The sequence below is a fragment of the Sus scrofa genome, chromosome 11 (assembly GCF_054392235.1).
Source record: "Sus scrofa isolate SSC_HxYL_T2T_F1_AM1 chromosome 11, Sscrofa_HxYL_maternal_Yorkshire_Landrace_v2.0, whole genome shotgun sequence".
Classification (NCBI taxonomy): domain Eukaryota; kingdom Metazoa; phylum Chordata; class Mammalia; order Artiodactyla; family Suidae; genus Sus; species Sus scrofa.
The window spans coordinates 52,265,671-52,281,482 of NC_139393.1; the positions used below are offsets into that span (position 1 = coordinate 52,265,671).

General features: G+C 39.2%; 1 protein-coding gene across 10 annotated transcripts in view; it reads left to right on the forward strand.

Moving 5' to 3' along the window:
- The window catches only part of PIBF1 (progesterone immunomodulatory binding factor 1), a 287,448-nt gene that overhangs the window by 183,343 nt on the left and 88,293 nt on the right, over positions 1 to 15,812 (forward strand). The gene's annotated exons all lie outside the window — the stretch shown is intronic.

The following is a 15,812-nucleotide window of genomic DNA, read 5'->3' on the forward strand; positions in this document are numbered from 1 at the left end:
TCTTACTTTGGCTGCTGAAATGGCACTATTCCTGGCCTCTGTGATTTTCACAGAATGTTCCTTCTAATCTTTCCAGTGGTTCTGTCTCAGTCTCTGATAGTTACTTTATACTTGGTTACTGTTCAGTGCCCAAGTGAATACTCAAATTTTAGTGTCCTTTCTCTGTGCAGCTCTCTTTTATTCAGTACTCTAGCCACCTTGAGTTCTTTTTCTAGCAATTGCTCCTTAATTTAGGGAGTTTGTCAGGCTCTGCCTTTATTCCCCCTCCCTGCACCATGGCCTGGAAACTCTCTCCATGCACTTAACTGGCGTAGTCATAGAGCTGGGCTCACTTTGTTTGTTTCCTCTGTCTCAGGGGTCATTTTCCCTCATTGCTCGATGTCCAGTGTCTTCATTAGATGGTCCAATATAAAAGAGAAAAGAGTTAGTTGGCTTCCTTTTTTGTGTGTATGTATATGTCTAATTCTCAAGAAACTATCAAGTTAGAGTGTGATATAGAGTTTATTAAATAGTAAAAAAAATCTAGGCTAAATCATAAGGCATGCCACATTACCACTACCAAGAATTGGTCTTCCTTTGCTACCTTCTTTTAAACCCTGATTCTTTCTCTTTCCAGGAAATAATTATCCTGGAAATATTTAATTCAGGCTCCACTGTATTCAACCACTGGTGAAGGAAAAGAGGCACAGTCTTGTCCTGTTAGCTTGTACAATCTGTTTACAAAGCTTTATCTTCTAGCATTAAGCACTTACAGATTTATCACTTTTAGCTAACTTAATTTTAGAAAAAGACATGCGCAATCTCAGGTAACCAAATAACAAAGTTTAGTTGCCTAGAATTTTGTACTTAGGAGGCATTTCATGGAATCCGGCTAATTTGCTATAAAACTTGAGATTGCTAGATTTAAGAGACTTCAAGATGCATATAATAAAGCAGATCTATATGTACTAGCTTTAAAAGCCATTCATATTGGGGAGTTCCCGTCGTGGCTCAGCAGAAACGAATCTGACTAGTATCCATGAGGACGCAAGTTCAATCCCTGGCCTCGCTGAGTGGGTTAAGGATCCAGTGTTGCTGTGAGCCGTGGTGTAGATTGCAGATGCGGCTCAGATCTGGCATTGCCGTGGCTGTGGTGTAGGCCAGCCCCTACAGCTCCTGATTTGACTGCTAGCCTGAGAACCTCCATATGCTGCAGGTGTGGCCTTAAAAAGACAAAAGAAAAAGAAAAAAGCCATTCATTCTGGAGTTCCCTAGTGGCTCAGCAGGATAAGGATCCAGCGTCGTCACTGCTGTGACTCAAGTCACTGTTGTGGTGTAGATTTGATCCGTAGCCCTGGAAACTTCCATATCTTGCAGGTACAGCAAAAAAAAAAAAAAAAAAAAAAAAAAAAAAAAAAAAAAAAAAAAAAAGAAAGAAACCAAAAGCATTCATAGTATATGGATATATTAAAAAAAAGATTGCAGAATAATCTGTATTGAGTTTTATATTTGAATTTAGTGTGTGTGTCTGTGTATAGGGGATGGAGTTGTGTTTCTGTTAAAGAGAAAACGCTTAGAAAATATGCTAAGCTTATGTATATAAAGTAAGCTTTATTGGAGTAAACACAAAGAGGTAACAGGCATTTGTTATCACCCAGGTTCTCTTTCCACAGGAAAGTGTGTTTAGGCTAGCATAGATGGTCTGAGGTACCATAGAAAGGGACCTGATAGAAGGATTCCACACTAAAACGTTGTACACATTTAAAGTGAAAGAGGGTAGGGAGCATCTAGGTGAATCACTGTATAGAAAAGCAAAAGCAAAAGTTAGTAATATGTAATAAGATAATTAAGATAAGCATTATTGAATAGCAGTGATAACATAGTCTATTACAAATTTTGAGTAAATATTAAAACCAAAATTACAGGAGTTCCTGTCATGGCGCGGTGGTTAACGAATCCGACTAGGAACCATGAGGTTTCGGGTTTGATCCCTAGCCTTGCTCAGTGGGTTAAGGATCCAGCGTTGCCGTGAGCTGTGGTGTAGGTTGCAAATGCGACTCGGATCCCACATTGCTGTGGCTCTGGCATAGGCTGGTGGCTACAGCTCCAATTACACCCCTAGCCTGGGAACCTCCATATGCCACAGGAGCGGCCCTAGAAAAGGCAAAAAGACAAAAAAAAAAAAAAAAAAAAAAAAACCACCAAAATTACAGATGTTTTATATATATATAAAAGATATATACATAATATATAAGATTCATAAATACATAAAATAGATAATAATGGCCAACACTTGAGTTGTGCTATGGTATGAAACAATAATAGAGTGAGATCCTGGGTTTGTCAGCTTCCCAGGCTTCCTAAGTCCTGAAAGAAGCTCTTCTGACTGAGAGGGCTTCCACTGGATTGACAAGTGTATCAGAGAAGAATCAAGGAATCAGAAAAATGACTCAGATGCAAAGTTTATCAAGCTTACTCTTAGGTTCCTGGTGGATATGCTGTTGGCATAGTTAACATACTGAGTACTGTATCATATGGTCCCTCCAGCTCTTCAAATCTGAAATGTTCACCAAGCGATCAAGTCTTCAGAAAACTGGCTACAAAGTTGACCTGAAACTGATTTGGATTTGGACTGATTTGAATATAAATCTAGTCCTTTATAATGAAAAGCATAACTACCAGCTGAGCAAATAGCGCTCGTTGTTTTCTGACCATGACCTGTAGTAAGAAGTGCGCCTTTCATAGCAACCCAGTACATACATATGTATGTGTATTTGCTTGTGTGTGTGTATAAGGAGATATATGTGTGTATCTGAAATGTATCTAATTCACAACACTGTGAATTCCCTTACCACATGGTGCACATTCTACTCGTTGCCATTTTGTTCTATTTACTTTTTTAATTTTTATTTTTTAATACTGCTTGCAACCCACAATGTGAAAACCCTCATTGGACAGATAGATAACATATTTTTTTTTTCTCTTTATGGAAGCCTCCTTGAGAAATCAGCTTAGAGGTAGAAAAGAGAAGAAAGGTGAAGCAGTAAGAATGAGGAAAGCATGTTAGACAAATGTGGGGTCATCTGGTGTGACTCTAGTGTAGAAACTTGTCACACTTCCCAGTTGTGTGTGTCCACCATCTTTAGGAGCAATGCTACTCCAGTCTCTGTCATTTTGAATTGATAATATAATACTGACACAATTGTTATACTTTCCTATATTTTTATCCTGCCCCTTTTCAATCGGTTTTTTTCAATTTGTTCAAGACTGCCCCTTGAATAATCTCGAACAAGTTTGCTGCGGTTTCTCCCATTGGTTAGAATTAGTACCATTTGCAGATGTGAATAATTTTAGTCTATAACTCTGCTCCTCCAAATTATTTGTATTTAGATTGTGTATGATCACGACTCCGAGAGCCTCACCATTTTCCTTCTTATCTAGGGAAGTAATTAGGCTTCATCCTCACAAAAGTTACCCCTCAAATTCCGTGGTGATTCTTAGAATAAATCTTGTTTTAAACTTTATTGAATTTTTTCAAAGGCTTCAAATCCATGTTTTAACATTTTTATCACTAAGTGGTAGACATATTCTTGACAAACTCCAATGAAGAACAGGATTTCCCATTATAAAGACCATGTAACTTTTCCTCCAAATAAATTTGTTCCCTTATGGTTCTTTATGCAGAAAGAACTCTGTGAGAATATTATAAAGGTAATGTCACTGTGGAATGTTTTAGTCTGTTCCATGCCACTTAACTCAGCGTAAGAAATAAACTATTTAGGAGTTCCCGTTGTGGCTCAGAGGTAACGAATCCAACTAGTATCCATGAGGACACAGGTTCAATCCCTGGCCTCTCTCAGTGAGTTAAGGATCTGGCGTTGCCATGAGCTGAGGTGTAGGTCACAGATACAGCTCATATCCTACATTGCTCTGCCTGTGGTGTAGGCTGGCAGCTGCAGCTTCAGTTCTACCCCTAACCTGAGAACTTCCATATGTTGCCAGTGAACCTCAAAAGACAAAAAAGAAAAAAAAAAAAGAAATAAACTATTTATGTAAGTGACTTTGTCAAATTTTAGGTAATACTGATGTGAAATTCAGTCTTTGAGCAAATATTTGTTGAATACCTGCTATGGGCTGAATATTGTTCTAAGCTCTGGGAATAATCATTCAATAAGACAAACAAAAATTCCTGCCCTTTGGAGCTTATGTTCTGTGTGGATGGAGACAAAGCTTTTTCCCATGTAAAATATATACTCAATTAGAACTTAAGTTGTATGAAGGAAATAAAGCAGGGAAGAAGATAATGACTAATTATTACTGCTTGTAGTTCCCAGCCAAATGGGCACACAGAAGGCATAAAATGAGCACCGTAGTTCTTATAGATCTTCTCAAAGTGACCATAGCAGCAAGGAAAGTGGCATAGCGCCTATAGGTCCCTATGACTTCCATACACACTGTGTGTGCATATACGTATACATGCATGGCTTTAGTCTGCATTTTGTCGGGGGGCAGGGGGGTTGGTGAGGGAAAGGAATTCTTTTCACATTTTGGGCTAGTCTTACATAATACTGCTTTCTTTTCTGCTATTGAGAGGCAAGAATAAATTCAAAGCATATGATACTGAAGTAGCAATGCTGGATTCCCCGTCCCACTGAGTGAGGCAAGGGATCGAACCTGCGTCTTCATGGATGCTAGTCAGATTCATTTCGGCTGAGCCATGACGGGTACTCCCAACTATTTATGAAATAGTTAATGTTGGATACATGGGATTAGAGTTGACCTTCCATATTCACAGATTCTGCATTCATGGATTCAACCAACTGTGAATCAAAAATATTTGGAAAAAAATTCCAAAAAGTTCCAAAAAGCAAAACTAAATTCACCTCATACCAACAACTATTTACATAGTATTTACATTATATTTACAACTCTGTGCATAGTATCTACATTGTATTAGGTATTATAAGTAATCTAGACATGATTTAAATTGTATGGGGGAATATGTGTAGGTTATATGCAAATACTGTGCCATCTTGTATATGGGACTTGCGCATCCTCAGATTTTGGTATCCATGAGGGGTTCTGGAGCCAACACCCCCCCACACCCCACCGTGAACACCAAGGGATGAGTGTACATTTGTCAAAACCCATAGAATGTACAACATCAAGAGTGAACCCTCATGTAAACGTGGACTTTGGGTGATAATGGTGTGTCAGTGTAGGTTCATTAACTATAACAAATGGTGATGGTGGGGGAGGTTGTGGCGATAGAGGGACGCGGGGAGTATTCGGGACTCTGTACTTTGGCTCAATTTTGCTGTGAACCTCAAACTACTCTAAAAAGGTCTTTAAAAAAAAAGTGTGAAAGAGGATGAAATCTGAAAACACACAAGAAGGATAAGATGGGAGGAAAGAGTGGGAAAGATGTCAGTGGCTTACTTTCTGTGAATGTTATCGTGGCTACTTTTTGTCCCTTGTGGGAGTTGTCAGTCTTTGAAGCTATTTTAGTTGGTAGTAGGAAAATAAGGAAAATATCCCCTGGAAAGTAACTTTGTCTAGAGAAAAATTAACTGCTTGACATAGGTAACAGATCTTAACTTTTCTGTAATGTTAAGGAATTTGGGAGCAACCTCGTTTTCTCTGTGTGTCTGTTTCACGTGGCGCTTCACCGCTCCTGAAGTTAAAGTCGTATTTTGTGTGGATGCACAATATGAAATGTAACTGGAGATGAGGGATAATTAAAGTGTTTCACGAAGTTTCATGAAGAAGACAAAGTGAAAAGACTGTTGGAACAAGCAGATCGAGAAGTAATATGCAACAGCATCAAAATACTACCAGAAATTGCCCCTAATGTGTATAAATTATTATTAATTATCATCATTCTGTCTCTTCTTTTTTGAGCTTCTGGTGTAGAATTATATAGAAATTGACATTTTTATTTTAATAATGATGAACATATATGTATCTACCATGTGAATGGCTGTTTCATTACATAGACAAAACATTAACTTTGTAATAACTGCTCTTTATCTCATCGTGCTTAACCAAGAAGTCTTTGTCATGGTTCATTCTGGAGAAAAATCAATTACATGGATCCAGGGCAATATACTAGAATTTATTCTTTAAGCCACGTTTTTAAAGGTTCACATACCAGGTTATATGAGTGAGTGTGTGTATGTATGCACGCACATGCACACACACCAAATGTCAACCACATTTGGTAAGGAAAAATAATAACTTGTTTACAAATAATATGCTGTGTTTACATCAAATAAGATAATTGTTTAAGCTTTTTCCCTTACTGATATTCCTTGGTAATTCATAAGTGACTGTAATTTTTTTTCTCTCAGGAGGTATTACAGATCACTGTCAATCCCTCCTCCCCCGTCATCATTGCCGTACAAGTGAGCCACATTAATGAACTTCCCAGGGGTAGCTTTGAGGAGGAAAAAATTTAAAACACTTGAACTCAAAAATTCCATTCTCTGACACTAATCTCCGGTCCTTCCAGCTCTCCCAGTCCTTCCAGCTCTCCCAGTCCTTCCAGCTCTCCCAGTCCTTTCATTCCCACCAAATCTGTGCTCATTACAGGTCTCAGACTCATAAACTCTTCCTATTTCCAATCTGTCAATCCCCTCCTGGCTCCACTTTGCCTCCTAACCCAGCCCTGGACCTTATCAACCATCTGAGCCCTCCATTCACTGGCCCTGTCCAGCGCTCTGGCCAGATTCATCCATCAGGCTTTTCCTGACTTACCCCACCTTTAGCCTAGTATCTTACAATCAAGTAGTTACTCAATCAATATTTAATGGAAGGGAGGAGAGGAGAGAAAATTCTTTGATTTTGTGTTGATGTGCTGAAAATTTCTCCTGGAAATTTGTTATTTTGCTACTTGGAAGTGTCACAAATTCATGTTGTTGAACATGAACCCTTAAGGCCCTCATTCCTTTTGCCCAGTGTTTTTATTTTTCTGTATTTATCCTATTTCCCATTATCTTCATTGCAGGTCACTTCCACTCACCCCAAACCATCAGTACCATCATCTGTATCTTTTGCTTATTACAATTAGGTCATCTAATTGGGAGTTCCCATTGTGGCTCAGCCGTAACAAACCCGACTAGTAACCATGAGGAGGACGCGGGTTCCATCCCTGGTCTCCCTCAGTGTGTTAAAGGATCCGGGGTTGCCGTGAGCTGTGGTGTAGGTCGAAGACGCAGCTCAGATCCTGTGTTGCTGTGACTGTGGCATAGGCTGGATGCGCAGCTCCAGCTCCTATTCCACCCCTCGCCTGAGAACTTGCATATGTCATGTGTGCGGCGCCAAAAAGACAAAAAAAAAAAAATATTTTCCTTGAGTCTTTTTCACCCAGAGTGTTTAGTATCTTCACTTTTTTCCCTTGTTTGGTCCCTCTTCAAAAAAATAAGTGTGTTTTCCCACTGTGGCACAGTTGGTTAAGAATCCAACCGCAGTGGCTCGGGTCACTGCAGTTTTGGGTTCAATCCCCGGCCCAGCTCTGCGGGTTAGAAGATTCCACACTGCCACAGCTGTGGCTCGAGTTCAACCCCTAGCCCGGGAACTTCCATATGTTGAGGTTGCAGCCATTAAAAAAAAAAAAAAAAATTAGAGTGTATGTGTATGTACATACATACACACATAATTTGTGTGTTTGTGTTGACATATGTAACTTTCAAAATGTAACCCCTCTCTCTGTTCTTAGTACCTTTGGCTCTCTTCCCCCTTCCTTCAGCTGTACCATTCCTCAGTGATCACCAGTGACTTACTGATTGTCAGTATTCTCATTTCGGCCCCCTGGTCTCTCTGTGGCATGACGTATAGATGTTATATTCTAGAAATTCTGTCCTCTCTTTGCTTTACGATGCCATTCTCCCTCATATGGCTCTTTAGTCTTCCTAGCTTTTGTCTTCATCTTCTTCTAGCCCTGAAATGACAGTTCCCTCATGTGTCTGCCCTTTGCTCTGTTCTTAAATGTCAGTAGTGGTTCTTAAATGTTAGTGAATATAAGAATCACCTAAGGTTTTCTTTAGAATATAGGTTTCTTAGAGTTCCTGTTGTGGCTTAGAGGAATCCAACTAGTATCCATGAGGGTGTGGGTTCCATCGCTGGCCTTGCCCAGTGAGTGGGGGATCGGGGATCCTACGTTGCTGTGGCTGTGGTGTAGGCCGGCAGCTGCAGCTCCTTTTGACTCTTAGCCTGGGAATTTCCGTATGCCACCAGTGTAGCCCTAAAAAATATATATATTTATATAAATCCTGCCCTCAGAGATTGTGATTAAGTAGGTCTACAATGAAGACTAGAAATCTGCTCTTCTTGTGACACTAATAAAAGTGATGCCGGGCCACATTTTGAAAAAAATAATGTTCTATAGTCCTGTCTACTCATGAGTTCACCCAGCACTGCCATGCTAATTTCTTTCAATATTTTAACCTCCTGCTCTCATGAGTTTCTCCTTATTATCTGGACCACACTTTGAAAACCTCAAGACCAGAGCAGGGCTAATAATCAATGAGAAGGCCCTCGCTTTGGGTCATTAAAATAATAAAATATTGGAGTTCCCGGTGTGGCTCAGCAGTAACGAACCCGCCTAATATCCATAAGGACTAAGATTCAATCCCTGGCCCTGCTCAGTGGTTTAAGGATCTGGTGTTGCTGTGAGTTGCAGTGTTGATCGCAGATACAGCTTGGATCTGACGTGGCTGTGGCTGTGGCTGTGGCGTAGGCCAGCAGCTGCAGCTCCAATTTGACCCCTAGCCTGGGAACTTCCATGTGCCATGGGTGAGGCCCTAAAAAGATAATAAAGTGAAATAAAATATTTACTAAAATTCTTGTAAACAGCTGTTGCCCTAAGTCCATAAGTGGCATTCCACCACCACAGTCTTGTCTGTTGTGGTCCCTCTCCAGAGAGCTTCTAGACCTCCCCACCTTCCAGCAATGAAAATTAATACCCAGGGGAGTTCCTGTTGTGACCCAGAGGGTTATGAACCTGACTAGTATCCATGAAGATGCAGGTTCAATCCCCGGACCTGCTCAGTGGGTTAAGGATCTGGCATTGCTGCAGCTCCTATTCAGCCCCCAGTCTGGGAACTTCCATATGCCACAGGTGGAGCCCAAAAAAAGAAAAAAAAAAGTTAACACCTAGAACCATAGAGTTTCTCCAGGATTCTGACCCTGTGAAAAGGCTAGTATCCTAATTGGCTGAATTATATTCATTAAATATTACGCCTGTTTGGGGTTCCCTGGTAGCGTACAGCTGGTTAAGGGTCCAGCGTTGTCACTGCTGTGGCTCAGGTTGCTGCTGTGGCATGGGCTAAGTCGCTGGCCCAGGGACTTCCACGTGCTGCAGGCATGACCAAAAATAAAATTTAAAAATAAAAATAAGAAATTAAAAATTTTTTAAAAAGCAGTTCCCATCGTGGCTCAGTGGTTAATGAACCCGACTAGTAGCCTTCAGGTTGCAGGTTCAATCCTGGCCTCTCTAGGTGGGTTAAGGATCTGGTGTTGCCATGAGCTGTGGTATAGGTCTCAGACAGTACTCGGATCCCCAGCATCTACAGTTCCAATTTGAGCCCTAGCCTGGGAACCTCCATATGCTTCGGGTGTGGCCCTAAAAAGACAAAGACCAAAAAAAAGAAAGAAAGAAATATTAACTCTGTTGAAGATGTTGATATCATTGACCATGTAGAGGCACAGGAGAAGAAGCTGGTTTTTAATGGGGAGGATGGTGAATTCAGCCTGTAAGACGGTTAAGTGCAGTACCGTTAAACCTGCTAATAGTTGGATGGGGTGGCTTACGGTAAGTCCAAGAGCACGAGAGCTGTACTTTCTAGATTTGACTGAGCACCAGAATCTAAGGCCCAGCCCTGAGAAATGCTGATTCATTGGGACTGGGGTGGAGGCCAGAAATCAGTTTTTCAAGGTTTCCCCAAGTGATTCTGATGATTGCTTAGGTTTGAGAGTCGCTGCTTTGGCCTGAGAACCTAGAGAAGTAGTACCAAAGGACTGCCCTGTATTAGACCTCCAGTAGGCATTTTCCATTCCAAGGTGCAATCAGAAAGATCAGGCAACAGGATATGTGGATTTTTCAGCACAAGCTACCACCACTACAAAGTATCACTTGTATGTGTATTATACACAGAAAGCAACTCAATGGTAAATTCCATTCAACAGAATGCATTTTGTCCCTGGTAAGAAAGAGTTTATTTTCTAGGAGTTTCTTTGAAAATAAACTTCACAAGGAAAAAAAGACAAAATCCCACATTTAGGAAAACACAACAAAATGTAGTCACCTTCGTATGTTTTTTAAATTTTAAGAGAAAATATATAATGAAGTTTTAATCAGGTATTGCATTTCTCTGAATCATATGTACAATTTATTGAAACAAAGGAGAAATAACAATTCTATAAAATGTTGTATCATGGGCTTGTCCTGAGTCATTCATTACGTATATGATTCCTGAGTCACTAATTACTAATACTTTCCTATAAGGAAAAGATTACTAACAATAGGCAAGGTGAGTGATTGTGAAACTTTGAGTACTAATGATTGTAGTTACAGAAAGACTTTTTTAAACCATATTGGAGGAATTAAATGCTGTTAAATTACACTGATTTCAAAAATAGATACATAGCATCACTTTTCATTGAAAAACATGTATTCCCCCCCCCCACGGAATTAAATTACATTTGGGGGATTCAGAAGTCCACAAGTTTATAAAGAAACATAGTCTTAAAATTGATGGCACTACAATAGTTTTATAACCCAGAGAGCAAGAAGTTTATAGGTTGTATTTTAGAGATACAGTTTGAAAGTAAGGCTTATGGCCCTTAATTTTGTTTATAATACTAAAACCTAATATATGTAATTGCTCTAAGGAAAAAAAATGAACTGAAATAATCAGGACTAATAACTGCTGTTATATTTTTTCATGCAACCAAAGTTAGATTTGATAAATGTAAACATGGCTTATTTTAGACTACAGCTAACTCCAACTTGTCAATGGCCTTAGTTCTTTCCGATCCCTGCTCACCACCCCCACCTCCACCCCACTCCACCCCCACAATTGTAAACATAAAACAACTTGTCAGTTCAGTTTATTCAGTTAGGGTCAGTTCTGTGAAAACAAAGTCAAGGCAATTGTTTGATTTAATTGACTAGTGAAACTGGTTATACAGGTAAGTAGACCTTAGTTTTATTTTTGTCCAGCCACATATTTGAATGTTCATAAAGTAACTTAGTAGAGTAATAAGATTCCAGTGACACTGTAATAGATTTGGAAGAATGATTACCAGAGCAAAGAAAAAGAACACTAAAACCCAAACTATAGACAATATTCACGGTATATTTTTTTTTTTTTTTACGGCCCTGCTTTCACTGTCATGAGTTGTGTCCAAATAAAAAAAGAAGTCTTCTTTTCTTTCACTCTTCATTTCCTTTTCTTGAGAAATATTTCCTCGAATATACTTCCTATGGCAAAAATTTCTAATAAAAAATTTCTGATGTAATCTAAATGAATAGTTTAAATAACTTTTATCAAATGGTCTCCAAACTGTACACGAATATCCTCTAACAGTTGGTCAGCCACCTCTTGGCTTCACTTTCCTCCTCACCGTCCCCCCCCCCCAGACCTCATCATGCTTGATCATTTTCACAATGAATGTTTCTGCCCTTAGTTCTTTCTGCCTTCCTCTCCACCTTCCACCATACCCATCCTGCTGTTCTCTACACCTTCAGCTTTCGAGGCTGCTAGTCACTCCTTTCTTTTTTCTATGAGAGGAAAATTAAAAAATAGCAGCACTAACATAAATGATATGTTTAGATCCTAATTGAGAGGGAAAAAAAAGATAGATCTTGTAAAGGTAGTTTGAGGAAGAAATAGAAATCATTTCTTAAACAAGCCAATCTTTAGTCTCAATTAAACTTGTCAGAGATTATGAAGGAAAGGGAGGGAATTTTTTTTAATATAAAAAGTAGAATTTTATTGTCAGTGAACATGTTATAAGTTCATAAAGTTGAAATTTTATATTTTTGTTCTGTATAATCAAATACTCTCTTCCCCACTCCATCATCCTTTTTTTTTTTTTTTTTTTTTTTTTTTTGGTCTTTTTAGGGCCGCACCCACAACATATGGAAATTCCCAGGCCAGGGGTCGAATCAGAGCTACAGGTGCCAGCCTGCGCCACAGCCACAGCAATGTGGGATCTGAGACACGGCTGCAGGCTACACCTCGGCTCACGGCAAAGCCAGATCCTTAACCCACAGAGTGAGGCCAGGGATCAAACCCGCATCCTCATGGATCCTAGTCGGTTTCATTACCACTGAGCCACAACAGACACTCCTCACTCATCCTTATAATAGTAGACTTCTACCACTTTTGTTGTGATTGTTTAGTTTTTGCATATCCAAGTTTAGAATACCTTTTCTGAGAACTTACTGTGTACCAACAGAGTCAGGACCTGCTGATACTGACAATACTGTGTTTAGTCCTGTTCTCACATTTTACATTTGCTTAGGAATAAAGAGAAAACACAAGCAAAAAAATAAGGTTGATTGGGTATATAAGTTGATAAAGACCTTTAGAAAGAACTTTGGTCTTATGTGTCAAAAATACTTCGTAATTGTACCCCTTTAAACTTAGTGCATTTTCTGTTCTGAAAAAATTTAACAAACAAGATGTTAATTTAAGAAAAAAATACCTACAGAATTTTTCCGCTGTTGTGGCTCAGTGGAAATGAATCTGACTAGTATCCATGAGGATAAAATTGTGATTAAAATTGTGGCACAATGGCTTACTAGGTAGTTTTGTAACCACTTAAAATATAAAAAATATAAATCAAGATACTCCAAAAACCTAGAAGAATGATTATAAGTGGAAAAGAGTAATATGAAGTTGTACAGAGTATACTAGCATTGAACAATCCAAAAAAGAATTAAGAAAACAATTTGATTTGTAAAGTACTTTGGAATAAATTTGAACAAAGAAAAGACTTGTGCAGTGAAAACTGCAAACAAGATGTTAATTTAAGAAAAAAATACCTACAGAATTTTTGGAATAAATTTGAACAAAGAAAAGACTTGTGCAGTGAAAACTATAAATCATTCCTGAAAGAAATTAAATAAGACTTAATAAATGGAAAGATATCCCATGTTCATGGATTAGAAGATTTGATTGTTTGTTTTTTCTTTTTCACTTCTTAAATTGAGGTATAGTTGATTTACAATATTGTATAAATTTCAAGTGTACAACAGTGATTCACAATTTTTAAAGATTATACTCCTTTTATAATTATTATAAAACATTGACTTTTACCCCTGTGCTGTACAATATACCCTTTTTTTTCTTTCTTTGCCCGAGGCATATGGAAGTTCCTGGGCCAGGGATTGAATCCAAACCACAGCAACAACCCAAGCTGCTGCAGTGACAATGTTGGATCCTTAACCTGCTGCACTGCAAGGGAACTCCTATGCAATCAATATATCCTTGTAGCTTATTTATTCTATGCATACTAGTTTGTACCTCTTAATCACCTACCCTTATCTATCTTTCCCCTCCCTACAGGATGCACTTTCTGTACTGGTAACCACTAGTTTGTTTTCTTTGCTTTTTTTTTTTTTTTTTTTTTTTTTTTGCTTTTTAGGGCCACACCTGCGGCATATGGAGGTTCCCAGGGTAGGGATCAAATTGGAGCTGTAGCTGCTGGTCTGCATGACAGCCACAGCAGCTCGGAATCCGAGCTTCGTCTGTAACCTACACTGCAGCTCACAGCAACACCAGATTCTTAACCCACTGAGCAAGGCCAGGGATCAAACCCACAACTTCATGGTTCCTAGTTGTATTCGTTTCCACTGCACCACAATGGGAACTCCTAATTTGTTTTCTTTTTTAATATTCACTAATTATATTTTTTAGATTCCACAGATAAGTGATAACATACAGTATTTTTTTTTTCTTTCTTTCTAGGGCTGAACCTGAGGCATGTGGAACTTCCCAAGTTAGGGGTCAAATCACATGTACAGCTGCCAGCCAACACCACAGCCACAGTAATGCAGGATACGAGCCGCATCTGCGACCTACACCACCACCGCTCACAGCAACAGCAGTGCTGGATCCCCATCCCACTAAGTGAGGTCAGGGATCAAACCCTCATCCTCATGGATACTAGTTGGATTTGTTTCCACTGCACCCCAGTGGGAACTCCTGTCTTTTTCTATCTAACTTATTTCACTAAGCAATGATGTCCTCCAAGTCCATCCTTGTTATTGTAAATGACAAAATTTCATTCATTTTTGAATTTTTTTTAAATTAAGGTATAGTAAATTTACAGTTTGCCAATTAAAATTTCATTCATTGTTATGGCTAATAGTATTTCATTGTGTGTATATATACATACATATATATACACACCACATCTTTTTTACCCATTTATTTGTTGATGGACACTTCAGCTGCTTCTACACCTTGGCTATTGTAAATAGTACTGCTATGAACATTGCAGTGCATGCATATTTTCAAATTAGTGTTTTTATTTTCTTCAGATATATACCCAGAAGTGGGATTGCTGTATCATGGGATAGCTCTATTTTTATGTTTTTGAGGAACCTTCATGCTGTTTTCCACAGTGGCTGCACCAGTTTACATCCCCACTGACAGTGTTCCTTTTTACCACATCCTCACCAATATTTGTTGCTTGTGGTCTTTTTGATGACGGCCATTCTGATAGATGTGACGTGGTATCTTACTGTAATTCTGATTTGCATTTCTCTGCTGATTAGTGATGTTGAGCATCTTTTCATGTGCTTCTTGGCCTTCTGTATGTAGAAGACTTACATTGTTAAGGTGACCTTACTACCCAAAATGATTTACAGATTCAGTGCAGGCCCTATCAAAGTCCCAAAGGTATTTTTTGCAGAAGTAGAAAGACCCATCCTAAAATTTATGTAGGATTTCAAAGGACCTTAAATGGCCAAAATAATCTTGAGAAGGAAATAGAAGAGTTGGAAAACTTATATGTTCAGGCTTTTTAAATTACTATGAAGTAAAAGTAATCAAAGCAGTTTTGTACTGGCAGAAGGATAGATATATAACACTGATGGAGTAGAATAGAGAGTACAGAAATAAATCTCATATATATGGTCAACGGTCTTTTTTTTTTTTTTTTTGGTCTTTGTTTGCCTTTTTTAGGGCAGCACCCGTGGCATATGGAGGTTCCCAGGCTAGGGGTCTAATCAGAGCCTTTGCTGCCGGCCTATGCCACAACCACAGCAATGCCTGCCAGAACCAAGCCGCGTCTTCGACCTACGCCAAAGCTCATGGCAACGCCAGATCCTTAACCCATTGAACGAGGCCAGGGATCAAACCCACAACCTCATGGGTCCTAGTTGGATTCGTTTCCGCTGCACCACGACGGGAACTCCTGGTCAGTGGTTTTAAAACAAAATTACCAAAGTTTTGTCGGGAAAACCATTTAACAGAGAAAAGACAGTCTTTTTTTCTTTTTAGGGCTGAACCTGCAGAATATGCAAATTCCCAGGCTAGGTCAAATTGGAGCTACAGCTGAGAGAGATGCCACAGCCACAGCAGCACACAGGATCCAAGCCACGTCTGTGACCTACACCACAGCTCATGCAGTGGTGACCCTTAACCCACTGAGCGAGGCCAGGGATTGAACCCAAGTCCTCATGGACACTAGTCAGGTTCATAACCTACTGAGCCACAGCAGGAACTCCCAGAAAAAGACAGTCTTTTCAACAAGTAGTGCTGGTAAGATTGCATATCTACATATAAAAGATTGAAATTGGACCCATATCTTAAACTGTA